General features: G+C 37.2%; 1 pseudogene; it reads left to right on the top strand.

Annotated features, from left to right (window-relative positions):
- The first annotated feature begins 11,424 nt into the window (after positions 1-11,424).
- On the top strand, positions 11,425-22,738 carry LOC137235390 (GPI mannosyltransferase 2-like; annotated as a pseudogene).
- Positions 22,739-22,969: the final 231 nt, after the last annotated feature.

Genomic DNA, 22,969 nt, shown 5'->3' with positions numbered 1-22,969 from the left:
TTAGTTGTTTAACCCCACCCACTATGACGTAGAAATTGAACCGTTAACGACAGAACCTTGGATCAGCTTGTGGATTAATATACACATAAAAGCCTACCACCTTCAAGAATAAAATCGATTCTATCTTGCTTGGTGCAATAGATATGGACACTTATCCCGTTTAGTTGTTTAACCCCACCCACTATGACGTAGAAATTGAACCGTTAACAATAGAACCTTGGATAAGCTTGTGGATTAATATACACATAAAAGCCTACCAACTGCAAAAACAAAATCGATTCTATCTTGCTATGTGCAATAGATATGGACACTTATCGCTTTTAATCGGTTAACCCCACCCACTATGACATAGAAATTGAACCGTTAACGATAGATCCTTGGATCAGCTTGTGGATTAATATACACATAAAAACCTATCATCTGCAAAACAAAATCGATTCTATCTTGCTTGGTGCAATAAATATGGACACTGATCCCTTTTAGTCGGTTAACCCCACCCACTTTGACGTAGAAATTGAAACGTTAACGATAAAACCTTGGATCAGCTTGTGGATTAATATAAACATAAAAACCCATCATCTGCAAAAACAAAATCGATTCTATCTTGCTTGGTGCAATAGATATGGACACTTATCCTTATTAGTCGTTTAACCCCACCCACTATGACGTAGAAATTGAACCGTTAACGACAGAACCTTGGATCAGCTTGTGGATTAATACACACATAAAAACCTATCATCTGCAAAAACAAAATCGATCCTATCTTTCTTGGTGCAATAAACATGTACACTGATCCCTTTTAGTCGGTTAACCCCACCCACTTTGACGTAGAAATTGAAACGTTAACGATAAAACCTTCGATCAGCTTGTGGATTAATATACACATAAAAACCCATCATCTGCAAAAACAAAATCGATTCTATCTTGCTTGGTGCAATAGATATGGACACTTATCCCTTTTAATCGGTTAACCCAACCCACTATGACGTAGAAATTGAACCGTTAACGACAGAACCTTGGATCATCTTCTGGATTAATATACATATAAAAACCTACCATCTGCAAAAATAAAATTGATTCTATCTTGCTTGGTGCAATAGATATGGACACTTATCCCTTTTAATAGGTTAACCCCACCCACTATGACGTAGAAATTGAACCGTTAACGGCAGAACCTTGGATCAGATTGTGGATTAATATACACATAAAAACCTACCATCTGCAAAAATAAAATCGATTCTATCTTGCTTGGTGCAATAGATATGGACACTTATCCCTTTTAATCGGTTAACCCCACCCACTATGACGTAGAAATTGAACCGTTAACGACAGAACCTTGGATCAGATTGTGGATTAATATATACATAAAAATCTACCATCTGCAAAAATAAAATCGATTCTATCTTGCTTGGTGCAATAGATATGGACACTTATCCCTTTTAGTCGTTTAACCCCAACCACTATGACGTAGAAATTGAACCGTTAACGACAGAACCTTGGATCAGATTGTGGATTAATATACACATAAAAACCTACCATCTGCAAAAATAAAATCGATTCTATCTTGCTTGGTGCAATAGATATGGACACTTATCCCTTTTAGTCGTTTAACCCCAACCACTATGACGTAGAAATTGAACCGTTAACGACAGAACCTTGGATCATCTTCTGGATTAATATACACATAAAAACCTACCATCTGCAAAAATAAAATCGATTCTATCTTTCTTGGTGCAACAGATATGGACACTTATCCCTTTTAGTCGTTTAACCCCAACTACTATGACGTAGAAATTGAACCGTTAACGACAGAGACTTGGATCAGCTTCTGGATTAATATACACATAAAAACCTACCATCTGCAAAAATAAAATCGATTCTATCTTTCTTGGTGCAACAGATATGGACACTTATACCTTTTAGTCGTTTAACCCCAACTACTATGACGTAGAAATTGAACCGTTAACGACAGAACCTTGGATCAGCTTCTGGATTAATATACACATAAAAACCTACCATCTGCAAAAATAAAATCGATTCTATCTTTCTTGGTGCAACAGATATGGACACTTATCCCTTTTAGTCGTTTAACCCCAACTACTATGACGTAGAAATTGAACCGTTAACGACAGAAACTTGGATCAGCTTCTGGATTAATATACACATAAAAACCTACCATCTGCAAAACTAAAATCGATTCTATCTTGCTTGGTGTAATAGATATGGACACTTATCCCTTTTAGTCGTTTAACCCCACCCACTATGACGTAGAAATTGAGCCGTTAACGATAGAACCTTGGATCAGCTTGCGATTTAATATACACGTAAAACCCTACCATCTGCAAAAATAAAATAGATTCTATCTTGCTTGGTGCAATAAATATGGACACTTATCCCTTTTGGTCGTTTAACCCAAACCACTATGACGTAGAAATTGAACCGTTAACGATAGAACCTTGGATCAGCTTGCGGATTAATATACACGTAAAACCCTACCATCTGCAAAAATAAAATATATTCTATCTTGCTTGGTGCAATAAATATGGACACTTATCCCTTTTGGTCGTTTAACCTCAACCACTATGACGTAGAAATTGAACCGTTAACGACAGAACCTTGGATCAGCTACACATAAAACCCTACCATCTACAAAAATAAAATCGATTCTGTCTTGCTTGGTGCAATAGATATGGACACTTATCCCTTTTAGTTGTTTAACCCCACCCACTATGACGTAGAAATTGAACCGTTAATGACAGAACCTTGGATCAGCTTGTGGATTAATATACACATAAAAGCCTACCACCTGCAAGAATAAAATCGATTCTATCTTGCTTGGTGCATTAGATATGGACACTTATCCCTTTTAGTTGTTTAACCCCACCCACTATGACGTAGAAATTGAACCGTTAACAATAGAACCTTGGATAAGCTTGTGGATTAATATACACATAAAAGCCTACCACCTGCAAAAACAAAATCGATTCTATCTTGCTATGTGCAATAGATATGGACACTTATCGCTTTTAATCGGTTAACCCCACCCACTATGACATAGAAATTGAACCGTTAACGATAGAGCCTTGGACCAGCTTGTGGATTAATACACATAAAAACCTATCATCTCCAAAACAAACTCGATTCTATCTTGCTTGGTGCAATAAATATGGACACTGATCCCTTTTAGTCGGTTAACCCCACCCACTTTGATGTAGAAATTGAAACGTTAACGATAAACCCTTGGATCAGCTTGTGGATTAATATAAACATAAAAACCCATCATCTGCAAAAACAAAATCGATTCTATCTTGCTTGGTGCAATAGATATGGACACTTATCCCTTTTAATCGGTTAACCCCTGCAAAAATAAAATCGATTCTATCTTGTTTGGTGCAATAGATATTGACACTTATCCCTTTTAATCGGTTAACCCCACCCACTATGACGTAAAAATTGAACCGTTAACGACAGAACCTTGGATCAGATTGTGGATTAATATACACATAAAAACCTACCATCTGCAAAAATAAAATCGATTCTATCTTGCTTGGTGCAATAGATATGGAAACTTATCCCTTTTAGTCGTTTAACCCCAACCACTATGACGCAGAAATTGAACCGTTAACGACAGAACCTTGGATCATCTTCTGGATTAATATACATATAAAAACCTACCATCTGCAAAAATAAAATTGATTCTATCTTGCTTGGTGCAATAGATATGGACACTTATCCCTTTTAATAGGTTAACCCCACCCACTATGACGTAGAAATTGAACCGTTAACGACAGAACCTTGGATCAGCTACACATAAAACCCTACCATCTACAAAAATAAAATCGATTCTATCTTGCTTGGTGCAATAGATATGGGCACTTATCCCTTTTAATCGGTTAACCCCACCCACTATGACGTAGAAATTGAACTCTTAACGATAGAACCTTGGATCAGCTTGTGGATTAATATACATATAAAACCTATCATCTGCAAAAATAAAATCGATTCTATCTTGCTTGGTGCAATAGATATGGACACTTATCCCTTTTAGTCGTTTAACCCAAACCACTATGACGTAGAAATTGAACCGTAAGCGACAGAACCTTGGATCAGCTTTTGGATTAATATACACATAAAAAACTACCATCTGCAAAAATAGAATCGATTCTATCTTGCTTGGTGCAATAGATATGGACACTTATCCCTTTTAGTCGTTTAACCTAACCCACTATGACGTAGAAATTGAACCGTTAACGACAGAACTTTGGATCAGCTTGCGGATTAATATAAACATAAAAAGCTATCATCTGCAAAAATAAAATCGATTATATCTTGCTTTTGTTATGAGACCTTTGACAAGCATACTTACTCTGGGTTGACAATTGTTTCGCAGTTGTACCAAGTTTACCTGGTGGCACGAAGAAGATGATCGGCGTCTGCCCGTGTGCGTCTAGCTGTCCCGGAGCTTCAGCCACTTATGTGGGTTCGTTGACCAAACGACCGACCAAACCACCAGTTACGACAAACCCAAGGCCTAACAAGAAAAAATTTACGCACACGTAAGTGTTAAAGAATTTCTTACCTCATCACTCAATAGGACCGTTGATTAACCTTTTTAAAAAGCGACACAACACTTTGTCTTTTGCCTAGCGGTTCTCCTACCAATTACTTACCGCTCTTATCCCACCCAACCATGACTTCTCAGATGTTAATGAGATGTCCCAATGTAAAGCAACAACAACAACGAATTTCAGACCATTCTTACAAACTTAACAATTTATGTTTTATTTAATAAAAGACTAATCAATTAAAAAGAAAAAGATCAGAATTTGATTTCATACTAACTTTAGTACTAAAGAAAAAAAAGTACTATTTTTACTATTATGTTTAAGTCCGAACATCTATAGGAACGGCATGGAATCGGAACGACTTTTGAATAACAAGCCTACTAGGTATGTAATAATTCAAATTAATAATCTACAAAATTGCTATACTGCAGCAATAGAAAAGTGGAAAGCATTTGAAAAATGGTCCCGTTAATGGCAATTCGAAATAATATTAATTTAATTTAAATTTAATTGGAAAAATTGCAATGAAAGCATATATACTAAAATACTGGGTTTTTTTTTTGTAAGTTCTCTCTATCCGCTCTTACCTTTAACAACTGACCATTAGAGCGGAATAGCACTATTACTTATCAAAGTATGTATGAAGACATACTACAAACCCAAAACGCGAAACAAAATGGAAATAATGGAGATAATAAATAAAATTTTGCAAACTCACATGATTTGGTGCAGGAACTCGATGAAGGCCTTCGACGATTCCGCTGATTTGCTGAAAATTAAAGCTTAGTGCACTCAAATTATTTTAATTCGATTTTGTTTCATGTCACTTCGTTTCTATATTATTATTTTTAGATTCCACTCTTCACTCTCCCAATACCACTTACATTTGTCTCTTTCTAACAATTCTTTTATCTATTTTATATATGTACTCATATAATTTTTTCTCTTGGTACATATTTTTAGAATTTGAACATTTTTCTTTTTTCTTTCGTTATATATATATATATATATATATATATTTTAAAGTGTGCAAACTTATAATTTAAAAATTATTTGATGTTAAAGTTGGCAAATTTAGCAAATTTCTATAGCCCTTTAAATTACAATTTACACGTCTCTCAAAACCTTAATCCACATACACACCTATACAAATTGGCAACGATAAACTTAGATAGCATTTTATTTAGATTTCACATTTTTTTTTTCTTTTTTTTTTTGCCTCTTTTCGGCAATCAATCAAAAAGATTTTTAGGAGAATGTAATAATTAAATAAAAAAACGACAATGCATATGCGCCCAAAATTTAGGGTATTGGAGTGAAATAAGAAGATTTATGCAATTTTTGAGCTAAATCACTGTTTTTAAGTGGGATTGCAAATTTCGCACAAATGGGTCGAACCCAAAGCCAGGAAATTCCTGTTAAGGATACCACAGGTCCTCATCTTTACTCGCACTTAATTTGGAAAGCCCTTTTAGGAACCAGGAACACTGCAACCCGGAAATCTGCAACTCAGGAGCACCGCAACCAGGAACACCCGTGCAATTTAATTTTAATTCGAACCGAATTACGCGATTATTTTATTTTATTAATCTTTAGCAAAAAGAACTTAGTAAACTCATCTACTTTTCCTTCCGTCGACATGACTTTTTCGATTGCAACCAACAAATATTTGCCCGAGAGTATACCTCCACTGCCAACTTTATACAGCCAAAAACTGTCCGCTATCCTAAATCCGAGGCTTTTATAGGCACGGAAAAACAAGTAAAAAAAAGGTGGCGTGATGCGAAACGGAGATAATTAAATAGGGATGGAGATAGATATTTATATAGGTTTGTCCTTTTTTAGTTGCTTTATAGGGCATTATCTGACGGTATAAAACACAAGTTACCGTCAGATAATGTCCTATAAAGCAACTAAAAAAGGACAAACCTATATAAATATCTATCTCCATCCCTATTTAATTATCTCCGTTTCGCACCTTGCCACCCTTGCATTCCTTAATATCTTTTCCGTAGTACCACGCTATTTTACCATGTATGTCTTGCAATTGATACATGGAGTTTCCTTTTGTGGCGAGAACTGTAGCTTTTACAAAAACGGGTGCTAGCTTGGCGTTAAACTTATTCGCTTTGTCGCTCAGAACGAAATTGCGCCGATATACATTTTCACCTACACTGAATGGTTTTACTCTGCTTCGGAGGTTGTAGCGTTGAGCTGATTTCTCAAAAGCGTTTTGTATGTTCTTGGCCAACTCAGTACGCACGAGTCGGAGTTTGTCTATGCGGTCTATTACAACATCCCCTCCCAAAGACTCGAGCGTACGCAGCAGACTATAATCATCTGCATGACTTAACATCTGCTGACCGAACATCGCATAGTATGGCGTGCAGCCAATAGTTTAGTGAAATGAAGACCGAAGTGCTTCAGCTATCATTTGAAGATTTTTGTCCCAATTGGTTTGATCAGATTGGAGATATGACCTGATACCAGCGATAATGGAGCGATTGACCCTCTCGCTCGCGTTAGCTTGTGGACTATATAGGGCTGTAAACGAATGTTTAATATCCCTGGAAGATAAACAATTTTTAAATTTGACGGACTTGAACTGACTTCCGTTGTCAGATACAATGCATTCAGGTGCACCAAAAATTGGGAAAATTTGTTCTTATAAAAAGTCGCAAATTGGAGTGGCAGTAAACTTTTTGACAGCTTCGATAAATGGAAATTTCGTCAAATGGTCGAGAACTATAAAAATGCCAATAGTACCCTGCTTAGAGCGCGGATAAGGACCTAAAAGATCAACGTATAACCTTTGGCATGGACGTACAGAATTTAAGTTTGCTGTCATAGGTGGACGAAGAATTATATTTGTAGATTTACTCTGCTGGCAAATATCACAGCGAGAAATGAAACTTTTAACATCATTTACCATCGATGGCCAGTAGAAATTTAAACGAAGGCGTTCTAACGTTTTTGCCATACCACCATGGCATTTGTTTGGAGGGCAATGGGCCTTTTCGATAGTATCCTGGACTAGTTCTTTTGGAATCCACAGTTTCCAACATAGGAGTTATCTTTCTTCATTTCCATTCGCGTATTCTGTTCGCTTATACACTTTATCGGCTTTGACTTTCAGGTCTGGTAAACTACTCTGAGATTCTTGAATTTTCTGTTTTAATTTATTGTACTCGTCGGAGTTGAAAGCTTCCGAATCTAAATTGACTGCTGGACAGACAGAAATTTCCCCTAGCTCATCAAAGTTTTGCCTCGACAACGCATCGGGAACGATATTCTGAGAACCACGTCGGTGCTCAATTCTAAACCGATAACCCTGTTGTTTGAGTGACCAGCGTGCTAATCTACCACTTAAGTCGTTTTGCTTCATTAGCCACTGCAAACTTGCATGGTCAGTCACTATCGTGAAATCTTGGCCTTCGACGTAAGCACGGAATTTTTTCAAGCTATGAATAGCTGCTAGGCATTCAAACTCGGTTACGCTGTAATTGCTTTGTGCGCGATTTAGTTTTTGCGAAAAATACGCGACGGAAACTTCTACACCGTCGTCATTAACTTGGGCCAACACTGCTCCTACACCTAGTTTGCTAGCGTCACATTGAATAAGAAAAGGTTTACTATAGTTAGCATTAGCCAGTATTGGTGCTGACGATAACAGGGTTTTAAGCAACTCAAATGCGGTTTGGGCATATTCAGTCCATTTAAAACTTTAGCCTTTTTCAGCAAATTTGTCATTGGTGCAGTAACTGCAGCGAAGTTCGGTACAAATCGCCTATACCAACCAGCCATGCCAAGAAATCGGCGTAATTGCTTGATAGTGGTTGGTTGGGGATATTGTGTAACCGCAGATATCTTATCCGGGTCAGTACGGAGTGTACCGTTCCCTACAATATACCCTAAGTACTTCACTTCTCGCATACAAAATTTGCTTTTCTCAATATTGATTGTTAAGCCCGCGTTTCTTAAATGATATGCAACTTCCGACATCGTCTTCATGTGAGCATCAAAACTTTCTGATATGATGAGTAAATCGTCAAGATATACGGATACACTCTCTCTTAAATTCGATGTAATCACGCGATCAATTAATCTACATAAGGCCTGAGGGGCATTGCATAAGCCAAAAGGCATTACGCGGTATCTATACAAAGGACGGTTTGGTACCGTAAAACAAGTCAAATCTCTGCATTTTTCCGATAATGGAATTTGCCAAAATGCTCGCCTTAAATCGAGCGAAGATATAAACTCAGCTCTTGGTAAGCGACTGAGTATCCCATCTATGTGGGGTAAGGGGTAAGCGTCTTTAATAGTTACGCTATTTACTTTGCGTAAATCTAAACACAGAAGAACTTTTTCACCTTTACGGACTAAAACAACCGGACTCGACCACGGACTGTTGGGTGACTCCTCGATTATTCCCAACTTCAGCATTTCATCTATTTCCCTGCGAACTAACTTTTCTATAGCAGGTGAAATAGGAAAATATCGTTGTTTCAACGGACGGACGTTTGGCTCTAACTCAATTACGTGCTCAATAAGGTTGGTTTTGCCAAGACCTTCCTTAGCATATGACGGAAATAAATTTTTGTGATTTGCAAACGTTTTTGTTGCTCAGTTGTCAGGGTGTGCATATTATTTAAAACATCAGTATTATTATTATCGATGCTTACACAATCGATTTGGCTTATCAGATGGGGAGCTATTTGGAATGCGATCCAGAAATCTACGCCCAAAATCAAATTTTGCTTCAAGCTAGGAACAATATAAAAAAGTAGTTTTGATGTTTTGCTTTTATAGGTAATTTCAAATAAGGAGGTACCAAATATAAATTGGTCATTGCCATCAGCAGTTCGTATCGATGAACAATGATTGGTTTTAATATTTTTATCCGCGCAGATCTTTTCAGCCAAGTTGCTGCCTACACAAGAAACTTGCGCTCCACTATCGAGCAAAGCTAGATGAGTTTCGTTAATAATCTCTATTTCGGCATATGGTCGAAGGTCTGACGAATGCTTTTGCAAAGAATATATTAAATTGGTTAGCCCTTTTCTACCTGCTTTAACTTTTCTCCAAAATTTACTTGCCCGTATTGCCGAACGTGATTTAGGTGGTGTGCCCTTTTCGATATTATTGAAAATTTCTTTTCGTTTTTCTTGGTAAAATTTCAAACGATCTTGGTACGGTACTAAATGTCTTAATTCTGGTTTATAAAAATTCTTAGTTTCAAGATTGGGCTTAATAATTTCTGGCGAGGAACCGTTTTCGAGTCCTCGCTCGCTTGCAAGTTTCCCGACTTACACTTTACACACGTAGGTTTGTACACGCCTACACTACCACAACCATAGCAAAATATCGTTCGCTCTGCCAAGCAGTCGAAGTAACGATGCCCTTCTTTGCGGCAATTCCAGCACATCAGCTGATTGTTGCTCCTACGCCGTGTCACCTCGTCAACTTCCATAGCGTCTTCGCCGCGTTCTTCTTCTATTTCATCCACAATGTCAACTTCGTTAACTTGCTTACGAACAGGCGTATTTCGATAAGGGGTGGACAAACCAGTATTACTTGAAGACGACTCTCTAGCGATTTCTTGAAGTAAGCTTTCGTGTTTGATGCATAACTCGCGCAATTTAGCTACCGAAGGAATGGAAACGTATAAAAGTTGTTGCCTCAAGCGAGGTCTTAACCCTCTCTGTAGTATTTCTACAAGTTCTGCCTCTGGGATAGGAATGCTCAAGTTTTCTGCGATTTTAAAAATAGCATTGCGGTATCCATCAAAAGTTTCGGACATATTTTGCTTGCGCGTACGTATTGCCTCTTTAATATCCGTATCAGTACGGTGTGCGGCAAAATGGGTGCGGAGAGCTTGACAAAGATTAGGCCAAACAAAACGATCTACTGAGCGTCTGTAACGCCAGTACCAATCTTTGGCCTCCTTAGTAAACACGCTTTGGACATGTTCGCAGAACAAAGAGATATTTCCTCCGAGTGTATCGATCACCTGTGACTCGACTCTATAAATACAATTTTCTACCGATAGACGATTTGAGCCATCAAATTTGATGTCCCAGTTTGAAATAAGGTTGGCAATTTTGCCAGAATTAGTGACGTGTGATAATTCACTACTGCGCGGAAAACCCACATTAGAATGCCTGTAAGGATTTCCTTGTGCATGCATATTTAAAGGTGCGCCACCATGTTGACTAAGGCCATTAACAAAATCCGGTGGATCTTGTGGCCAATCAACTAATGGTGGTAAATCATTGTTTTGTGGAGGTTGCAAGTTTACGTTTTGCAATCTAGAGACAATATTAATAACGGATTGATCTAACCGCTGCTCCAGTTGAGCAAATCGGGTTTCGAAGTCTTGTAATAAATTAGTTTGTGGCGCGGAGATAACGGCGCTGAAAATATTTCGGATTCTAGTGTCTTCCGGTGGCGTAACAGATATGTCGTTGCTGTTGTATATGCGTGTATGTATATGCGTGTGTATTTATTCAAAATACAGAAAAAAAATTCAAAAAAAAATTTTGTTAAAGCAAATTCAAATCAAATATGGTCTTACTCTTCAATTGTTGCTGTTTGTTTTGTTGTTATACGGCCAAAGACATTTGTGTTCTTTTTCACTTTCATGTGGTGTGAGAATTTTTGTTGTTGCAGTACGTGCAACACACGCATTCCAACTTGCAACAAAAATTTGATGGAACTAAATCTTGATCCTTTAAACATGCAATAACGAGATTCTACATTCAAATGGTATTTAAAATATGCATATAGCCAAATTCCAAATAGATCCAAGATGAAAAAAAAAGAAATAACGAATTATACGTCAGTTTTATTTGCAATTATGTGGCCAAAGCTACTGGTATGGTTAGTACGACGTGAATTTATCTCATCGTTTCAAACTAAATTCCAAATACCAATGGCTATGAAACCGGTACTACAAAAATAAAAATAAATGAAGAGAAACAAAATTCTTATAGGAAAATGGTTTGTGAAACCCCTAGTTAAAGCTAAAAATTATTTTTCGCTTTCTTCTACGCTGGGGCCCCACGTTGGGCGCCATTTTCTGTTATGGGACCTTTGACAAGCATACTTACTCTGGGTTGACAATTGTTTCGCAGTTGTACCAAGTTTACCTGGTGGCACGAAGAAGATGATCGGCGTCTGCCCGTGTGCGTCTAGCTGTCCTGGAGCTTCAGCCACTTATGTGGGTTCGTTGACCAAACGACCGACCAAACCACCAGTTACGACAAACCCAAGGCCTAACAATAAAAAATTTACGCACACGTAAGGGTTAAGGAATTTCTTACCTCATCACTCAATAGGACTGTTGATTAACCTTTTTAAAAAGCGACACAATACTTTGTCTTTTGCCTAGCGGTTCTCCTACCAATTACTTACCGCTCTTATCCCACCCAACCATGACTTCTCAGATGTTAATGAGATGTCCCAATGTAAAGCAACAACAACAACGAATTTCAGACCATTTTTACAAACTTAACAATTCATGTTTTATTTAATAAAAGACTAATCAATTAAAAAGAAAAAGATCAGAATTTGATTTCATACTAACTTTAGTACTAAAGAAAAAAAGTACTATTTTTACTATTATGTTTAAGTCCGAACATCTATAGGAACGGCATGGAATCGGAACGACTTTTGAATAACCAGCCTACTAGGTATGTAATAATTCAAATTAATAATCTACAAAATTGATATACTGCGGTAATAGAAAAGTGGAAAGCATTTGAAAAATGGTCCCGTTAATGGCAATTCGAAATAATATTAATTTAATTTAAATTTAATTGGAAAAATTGCAATGAAAGCATATATACTAAAATACTGGGTTTTCCTTTTTTGTAAGTTCTCTCTATCCGCTCTTACCTTTAACAGCTGACCATTAGAGCGGGATAGCACTATTACTTATCAAAGTATGTATGAAGACATACTACAAACCCAAAACGCGAAACAAAATGGAAATAATGGAGATAATAAATGAAATTTTGCAAACTCACATGATTTGGTGCAGGAAGTCGATGAAGGCCTTCGACGATTCCGCTGATTTGCTGAAAATTAAAGCTTAGTGCACTCAAATTATTTTAATTCGATTTTGTTTCATGTCACTTCGTTTCTATATTATTATTTTTAGATTCCACTCTTCACTCTCCCAATACCACTTACATTTGTCTCTTTCTAACAATTCTTTATCTATTTTATATATGTACTCATATAATTTTTTCTCTTGGTACATAATTTTGGAATTTGAACATTTTTCTTTTTTCTTTCTTATATATATATATATATATATATATATATATATATATATATATATATATATATATATTTAAAGTGCGCAAACTTATAATTTTGGAAATAGAACATTTTTCTTTTTTCTTTTTTTATATATATATATATATTTTAAAGTGCGCAAACTTATAATTTAAAAATTATTTGATGTTAAAGTTGGCAAATTTAGCAAATTTCTATAGCCCTTTAAATTACAATTTACACGTCTCTCAAAACCTTAATCCACATACACACTTATACAAATTGTCAACGATAAACTTAGATAGCATTTTATTTAGATTTCTCATTTTTTTTTCTTTTTTTTTTTTTCCTCTTTTCGGAAATCAATCAAAACGATTTTTAAGAGAATGTAATAATTAAATAAAAAAACGACAATGCATATGCGCCCAAAATTTAGGGTACTGTAGTGAAATAAGAAGATTTATGCAATTTTTGAGCTAAATCATTGTTTTTAAATGGGATTGCAAATTTCGCACAAATGGGTCGAACCCAAAGCCAGGAAATTCCTGTTCACGATACCACAGATCCTCATCTTTACTCGCACTTAATTTGGAAAGCCCTTTTAGGAACCAGGAACACTACAACCCGGAAATCTGCAACTCAGGAGCACCGCAACCAGGAACACCCGTGCAATTTAATTTTAATTCGAACCGAATTACGCGATTATTTTATTTTATTAATCTTTAGAAAAAAGAACTTAGTAAACTCATCTACTTTTCCTTCCGTCGACATGACTTTTTCGATTGTAACCAACAAATATTTGCCCGAGAGTATACCTCCACTGCCAACTTTATCCAGCCAAAAACTGCCCGCTATCCTAAAGCCGAGGCTTTTATAGGCACGGAAAAACAAGTAAAAAAAAGGTGGCGTGATGCGAAACGGAGATAATTAAATAGGGATAGAGATAGATATTTATATAGGTTTGTCCTTTTTTATTTGTTTTATAGGACATTATCTGACGGTAATTTGTGTTTTAACCCTTGCATTCCTTAATATCTTTTCCGTGGTACCACCCTATTTTACCATGTATGTCTTGCAATTGATACATGGAGTTTCCTTTTGTGGCGAGAACTGTAGCTTTTACAAAAACGGGTGCTAGCTTGGCGTTAAACTTATTCGCTTTGTCGCTCAGAACGAAATTGCGCCGATATACATTTTCACCTACACTGAATGGTTTTACTCTGCTTCGGAGGTTGTAGCGTTGAGCTGATTTCTCAAAAGCGTTTTGTATGTTCTTGGCCAACTCAGTACGCACGAGTCGGAGTTTGTCTATGCGGTCTATTACACTTTATGCAATAGATATGGACACTTATCCCTTTTAGTCGTTTAACCCCAACCACTATGACGTAGAAATTGAACCGTTAACGACAGAACCTTGGATCAGCTTCTGGATTAATAAACACATAAAGTCCTACCATCTGCAAAAATAAAATCGATTTTATCTTGCTTGGTGCAATAGATATGGACACTTATCCCTTTTAATCGGTTAATCCCACCTACTATGACGTAGAAATTAAACCGTTAACGATAGAACATTGGCCAGCTTGTGGATTAATATACACATAAAAACCTATCATCTGCAAAAACAAAATCGGCTATATCTTGTTTGGTGCAATAAATATGGATACTTATCCCTTTTAGTCGTTTAACCCCACCCACTATGACGTAGAAATTGAACCGTTAACAAGAGAACCTTGGATCAGCTTCTGGATTAATATACACATAAAAACCTACCATCTGCAAAAATAAAATCGATTCTATCTTTCTTGGTGCAATAGATATGGACACTTATCCCGTTTAGTCGTTTAACCCCACCCACTATGACGAAGAAATTGAACCGTTAACGACAGAACCTTGTATTAGCTTGTGGATTAATATACACATAAAAAACTACCATCTGCAAAAATAAAATCGATTATATCTTGCTTGGTGCAATAGATATGGACACTTATCCCTTTTAGTCGTTTAACCCCAACCACTATGACGTAGAAATTGAACCGTTAACGATAGAACCTTGGATCAGCTTCTGGATTAATATACACATAAAAACGTACCACCTGCAAAAATAAAATCGATTCTATCTTGCTTGGTGCAATAGATATGGAGACTTATCCCTTTTAGTCGTTTAACCCCAACCAATATGACGTAGAAATTGAACCGTTAACGACAGAACCTTGGGTCAGCTTCTGGATTAATATACACATAAAAACCTATCATCTGCAAAAACAAAATCAATTCTATCTTGTTTGGTGCAATAAATATGGATACTTATCCTTTTTAGTCGTTTAACCCCACCCACTATGACGTAGAAATTGAACCGTTAACGACAGAACCTTGGATCAGCTTGTGGATTAATATACACATAAAAACCTACCATCTGCAAAAATAAAATCGATTCTATCTTGCTTGGTGCAATAGATATGGACACTTATTCCTTTTAATCGGTTAATCCCACCCACTATGACGTAGAAATTGAACCGTTAACGATAGAACATTGGATCAGCTTGTGGAATAATATACACATAAAAACCTATCATCTGCAAAAACAAAATCGATTATATTTTGTTTGGTGCAATAAATATGGATACTTATCCCTTTTAGTAGTTTAACCCCACCCACTATGACGTAGAAATTGAACCGTTAACGACAGAACCTTGGATCAGCTTGTGGATTAATATACACATAAAAACCTACCATCTGCAAAAATAAAATCGATTCTATCTTTCTTGGTGCAATAGATATGGACACTTATCCCTTTTAGTCGTTTAACCCCAACCACTATGACGTAGAAATTGAACCGTTAACGACAGAACCTTGGATCAGCTTCTGGATTAATATACACATAAAAACCTACCATCTGCAAAAATAAAATCGATTCTATCCTGCTTGGAGCAATAGATATGGACACTTATCCCTTTTAATCGGTTAACCCCACCCACTATGACGTAGAAATTGAACCGTTAACGACAGAACCTTGGATCAGCCTTGGGATTAATGTACACATAAAAACCTATCATCTGCAAAACAAAATCGGTTATATCTTGTTTGGTGCAATAAATATGGATACTTATCCCTTTTAGTCGTTTAACCCCAACCACTATGACGTAGAAATTGAACCGTTAACGACAGAACCTTGGATCAGCTTTGGGATTAATGTACACATAAAAACCTATCATCTGCAAAACAAAATCGGTTATATCTTGTTTGGTGCAATAAATATGGACACTTATCCCTTTTAATCGGTTAACCCCACCCACTATGACGTAGAAATTGAACCGTTAACGACAGAACCTTGGATCAGCTTTGGGATTAATGTACACATAAAAACCTACCATCTGCAAAAATAAAATCGATTCTATCTTTCTTGGTGCAATAGATATGGACACTTATCCCTTTTAGTCGTTTAACCCCAACCACTATGACGTAGAAATTGAACCGTTAACGACAGAACCTTGGATCAGCTTCTGGATTAATATACACATAAAAACCTACCATCTGCAAAAATAAAATCGATTCTATCTTTCTTGGTGCAATAGATATGGACACTTATCCCTTTTAGTCGTTTAACCCCAACCACTATGACATAGAAATTGAACCGTTAACGACAGAACCTTGGATCAGCTTCTGGATTAATATACACATAAAAACCTACCATCTGCAAAAATAAAATCGATTCTATCCTGCTTGGAGCAATAGATATGGACACTTATCCCTTTTAATCGGTTAACCCCACCCACTATGACGTAGAAATTGAACCGTTAACGACAGAACCTTGGATCAGCTTTGGGATTAATGTACACATAAAAACCTATCATCTGCAAAACAAAATCGGTTATATCTTGTTTGGTGCAATAAATATGGACACTTATCCCTTTTAATCGGTTAACCCCACCCACTATGACGTAGAAATTGAACCGTTAACGACAGAACCTTGGATCAGCTTTGGGATTAATGTACACATAAAAACCTATCATCTGCAAAACAAAATCGGTTATATCTTGTTTGGTGCAATAAATATGGATACTTATCCCTTTTAGTCGTTTAACCCCAACCACTATGACGTAGAAATTGAACTGTTAACGACATAACCTTGGATCAGCTTCTGGATTAATACACACATAAAAACCTACCATCTGCAAAAATAAAATCGATTCTATCTTTCTTGGTGCAATAGATTTGGACACTTATCCCTTTTAGTCGTTTAACCCCACCCACTATGACGTAAAAATTGAACCCTTAACGACAGATCCTAGGATCAGCTTGTGGATTAATATACACATAAAAACCTACCATCTGCAAAAATAAAATCGATCCTATCTTGCTTGGTGCAATAGATATGGACACTTATCCCTTTTAGTCGTTTAACCCAAACCACTATGACGTAGAAATTGAACCGTTAACGACAGAATCTTGGATCAGCCTCTGGATTAATGTACACATAAAAACCTACCATCTGCAAAAATAAAATCGATTCTATCTTGCTTGGTGCAATAGATATGGACATTTATCCCTTTTAATCGGTTAACCCCACCCACTATGGCGTAGAAATTGAACCGTTAACGACAGAACCTTGGATCACCTTGTGGATTAATATACACATAAAAACCTACCACCTGCAAAAATAAAATCGATCCTATCTTGCTTGGTGCAATAGATATGGACACTTATCCCTTTTAGTCGTTTAACCCCAACCACTATGACGTAGAAATTGAACCGTTAACGACAGAGCCTTGAATCAGCTTGTTGATTAATATACACATAAAAACCTACCATTTGCAAAAATAAAATCGATTCTATCTTGCTTGGTCCAATAGATATGGACACTTATCCCTTTTAGTCGTTTAACCCCAACCACTATGACGTAGAAATTGAACCGTTAACGACAGAACCTTTTGTTAGCTTGTGGATTAATATACACATAAAAAACTACCATCTGCAGAAATAAAATCGATTATATCTTGCTTGGTGCAATAGATATGGACACTTATCCCTTTTAGTCGTTTAACCCCAACCACTATGACGTAGAAATTGAACCGTTAACGACAGAACCTTGATCGGCTTCTGGATTAATGTACACATAAAAACCTACCATCTGCAAAAATAAAATCGATTCTATCTTGCTTGGTGCAATAGACGTGGACACTTATCCCTTTTAATCGGTTAACCCCACCCACTATGACGTAGAAATTTAACCGTTAACGACAGAACCTTGGATCAGCTTGTGGATTAATGTATACATAAAAACCTATCATCTGCAAAACAAAATCGATTATATCTTGTTTGGTGCAATAAATATGGATACTTATCCCTTTTAGTCGTTTAACCCCAACCACTATGACGTAGAAGTTGAACCGTTAATGACAGAACCTTGGATCAGCTTCTGGATTAATACACACATAAAAACCTACCATCTGCAAAAATAAAATCGATTCTATCTTTCTTGGTGCAATAGATTTGGACACTTATCCCTTTTAGTCGTTTAATCCCACCCACTATGACGTAAAAATTGAACCGTTAACGACAGATCCTAGGATCAGCTTGTGGATTAATATACACATAAAAACCTACCATCTGCAAAAATAAAATCGATCCTATTTTGCTTGGTACAATAGATATGGACACTTATCCCTTTTAGTCGTTTAACCCCAACCAATATGACGTAGAAATTGAACCGTTAACGACAGAATCTTATCTCAGCTTCTGGATTAATGTACACATAAAAACCTACCATCTGCAAAAATAAAATCGATTCTATTTTGCTTGGTGCAATAGATATGGACACTTATCCCTTTTAATCGGTTAACCCCACCCACTATGGCGTAGAAATTGAACAGTTAACGACAGAAACTTGGATCACCTTGTGGATTAATATACACATAAAAACCTACCATCTGCAAAAATAAAATCGATCCTATCTTGATTGGTGCAATATATATGGACACTTATCCCTTTTAGTCGTTTAACCCCAACCACTATGACGTAGAAATTGAACCGTTAACGACAGAATCTTGGATCAGCTTCTGGATTAATGTACACATAAAAACCTACCATCTGCAAAAATAAAATCGATTCTATCTTGCTTGGTGAAATAGATATGGACACTTATCCCTTTTAATGGGTTAACCCCACCCACTATGACGTAGGAATTGAACCGTTAACGACAGAACCTTGGATCAGCTTGTGGATTAATATACACATAAAAGCCTACCATCTGCAAAAATAAAATCGATCCTATCTTGCTTGGTGCAATAGATATGGACACTTATCCCTTTTAGTCGTTTAACCCCACCCACTATGACGTAGAAATTGAACCGTTAACGACAGATCCTTGGATCAGCTTGTGGATTAATATACACAAAAAAACCTACCATCTGCAAAAATAAAATCGATTCTGTTTTGCTTGCTGCAATAGATATGGACACTTATCCCTTTTAATCGGTTAACCCCACCCACTATGACGTAGAAATTGAACCGTTAACGACAGAACCTTGGATCAGCTTCTGGATTAAAATACACAGAAAAACCTACCATCTGCAAAAAAAAATCGATTCTGTCTTGTTTGGTGCAATAAATATGGATACTTATCCCTTTTAGTCGTTTAACCCCACCCACTATGACGTTGAAATTGAACAGTTAACGGCAAAACCTTGTATCAGCTTGTGGATTAATATACACATAAAAACCTACCATCTGCAAAAATAAAATCGATTCTATCTTGCTTGGTGCAATAGATATGGACACTTATCCCTTTTGATCGTTAAACCCCAACCACTATGACGTAGAAATTGAACCGTTGACGACTGTTCGGCCTGAGTGCGTCGTAAACCGGCAGTGGGTAGGCGCACAAGGGTCGATCTCGCTCAATGGGTGATGCACTCAAAAGGAAATAAAGAAGAACACGGGAGGAGTTTCCTCGTTATAAAAATGCACTTCATTGGGTAGAGGTAAAATAAACTTATTACAATATTACCTGAATATGCTGGAACACGGCAGAGATCGCTGGGGGCAGATGCGTATGGTACGGCTGTTGAAATCAAAGAGGCCGGTTGTATAGCAAGCTACAACCGTTGACCCGCAGAATCCTCCGTTTTGGAGGGGAAAGGCACCCACACATCAACCCCGACATGCATATGCATGAGTGCTGACAAAAAACACACATACACGTACATGTACATGCATGCACATGCATGTGGCGGTGATGGTGTGGGTGGTTACAAATTAATTCGAGTATCGAGTATCGATTCGCAGGGTTGCATTGGGGGGATAGCAGACATATGCGGAAAAAGTTAGGCATCCTGCCTAAACATGCCGGCCCCCTTACGATGCGCAACATCGTTTTCCGCCAACGACCTCCACTGAAACGAGAAAAATAAATATAAATGAATATAAGACTTACACACTAAACTTAATCTAGATGAGGAGTTCGTCTGACGACGCAAAATGGCCGGGAATCCCTTCCGACTTGCTTCGCATGCCACCTGAGCTAAGATTTGTAAAATTAGCGGTTATGAACAGTTAACAGTGAATATTTCTTGCCATTGAATTATACATAAATATAGAAATTCAGAATGTAATATGTGTATAGTCGATGGCCAGTAAGGCTGGACGAAGAGGCCGAGGTCTCCGTTCCAGAGTGGCACCATTTTTTTGTTATGCTTTGGTTTTTTGTCGTTCCGGATGGAGAGGCCGAGGTCTCCATTCCAGATTTGCGTTTTTTTTGATGGTTGGACGAAGAGGCAGAGGTCTCCGTTCCAGACTCGAGGGTTTTGAGGTTTTTCTGGGCTGGACGAAGAGGCCGAGGTCTCCGTTCCAGCGTATAACGTGTCGTGTCGCTCTCAGGTCGACTTTGGCATTTTATGGATGTGCCAGGGCGAGTGGCCATGAGGTTGGTTGGGTGAAGCGAAGGTGTTTTATTACAAAAACGTATATTAAAATAGATGAATAAAAGCGAGTTTAAAGCGAAGCGTAGGGGCCGACGAAGGTATGTATTTAATTTTGCGCGAAAGCTCATGAAGAGCAGCGCAAATCGTAATTAAATTGGAAAGTGTACCAACTGCCGGTGCTTGCATGCAGATTGGCGATGCGTTCTCAACGACGCGTTCTATCTGCACGTACCATTTTGAGATGGCGTGCAACCCTGTCGTGTGTTTATTGGTCAGCGGACAGCTGGTATGGTAAATTTGTGGCGTGCGAATATATATACATATATGTATTTGCTTGCCCTTGAAAAAAAACTAGGTCACTGGGGCAGTAGCACACTAGGCCGGTAGAAACAGTTGACTTTTTTCCATTTCGGGATTTTGTCGTGTCGGGATTCTTTTATTTCGGGACCCGTATTGTTTTTGTACCGAGCCCTTATAATGACTGTTTGTGATGTTTGTTGTTGAAAAACGACAAGTCCTGCCCCCAGCCAGAAAAGAATAAGCAGTCCGACGGCAAAAGAAATCAGGCAAAAAAAAACTAAAAAAAACATTTTTTTGTTTTTTTGAATGAGGGTGTAATTAATTTTGAATGAGATTTCTTCCTTCATTTTTGTGCGTAAGTATGTTTTCGGACTGCCCGATGTGTTAGTATGGGTCAAAAAGGCCGATCCCGATTTTGTGTTTTGCGGGCTTTCGGTACCTACCTGCACATTTTGTGCAGCACTACATCGTGTGAGAGACAACGTATATAAACATACATACATAATTATGCCCACGGCGAAATACAAAAACAAAATGAACAATCATTTCTTGTAGAGACTGGAATTTTCAACTGAATTGAAGTAAACGGTAAACCTCTTTGCCGTTTCTTCATTCAATTCATTTTAATGCGTGGCTGGAGTACGGTGCTGGTGATTAGTGAGGAGGAAATATGGTAAGTAACTTTTAATATTTTCTTTTATTTCTTGTTATAAACAAATTTTCTTTCGTTTTCTTATTAGTAATTAATTTCCTTACATTTTCAGGTGCAGATGGTACAGGACATCGGGGTTATCGTTTGTTTGTTTTTTTTTTTTTTTTGATTACCGGCTTCGCAAAAGAGGTGCTCCAACTGCCGCGCCGGCCACGATGTCAGTTGTCACATTTTTTCGATGCCCATTTGTGCATTTTATTAATGAATTTTTTCTTTGCAGGTTAGTGATGTTGGATATCCTATATATTTTATGCTACGTCACAGCATAGTTAATCATGTCAAGAAGACATACCATTGTTTTACCACATTGAAACTGGTGACTTGCATCCTAGCGGCTTTAATGCCTTTAACATTCTTCTATTTCTATGCATTCGAACAATTTTTTTTTTTTTATGTCCGATCGTACAATAGTACATACATCAGCGGTATTGGATTATGGACGTAAAAGGAATTTATATTTTGGCTGGTCAGAGAAAACCTTAACATTCGCCATGGTGTGATAAGACATTTCCATTCCCATATTCATATATACAGTCGCATTATTGGAATGTTGGGTTTTTACGTTAATATGAAGTAAACCAATTACCAGGTTTTATCTTAGCACTACCGGTGCTTGCGTTCCTTCTCTATCACTGCGTCAAATACTTTAAGAGTTTTCCTAAGCACATTATTGCCAAATTATCCTATTGTGCAACTTTTAAAGAATATAAATCGCTGACGTTGGTGCTGCGTGCGCTACTGCTTACAGTGTTTTTCACATTCTTCGTACAGTGCAGATATCGACGCTTTTATTGTGCTCACCTACACCATGCCTTTATTGGTTTGCGGTGTATCAGTTGCCCAAGACATTTGATCAAATAAAATTGCGTTCGAAGGCTGGTTCTGTATTAGTTTGGTTTACGCATTATTACTTGATTGGTACAGCACTATTTTGCAATAATCTGCCGTGTACGTAAGGTAGGAAATGAAACTAACAACAAACTATAGACAAAATGCAATATACAGCGTATTATTTGAAATATGTGAATTGGCGGTGGAAATGCTTTTTCATACCATCACTGGTTTACTAGAACATAATGACTTACAAGCTTTTGGCCTGCGAAATTCTTCATTGGATTGTCAGCACAAGTCCCATAAAATCATCAAGAAGAAGAAAAGCAAATACCAAAACTCAACCATTAAACTAA

The sequence above is a fragment of the Eurosta solidaginis genome, chromosome X (assembly GCF_040869045.1).
Source record: "Eurosta solidaginis isolate ZX-2024a chromosome X, ASM4086904v1, whole genome shotgun sequence".
NCBI classification, from domain to species: Eukaryota; Metazoa; Arthropoda; class Insecta; order Diptera; family Tephritidae; genus Eurosta; species Eurosta solidaginis.
Note: the sequence above shows the minus strand (reverse complement) of the source record. Positions and strands in the feature narration are given on the sequence as shown.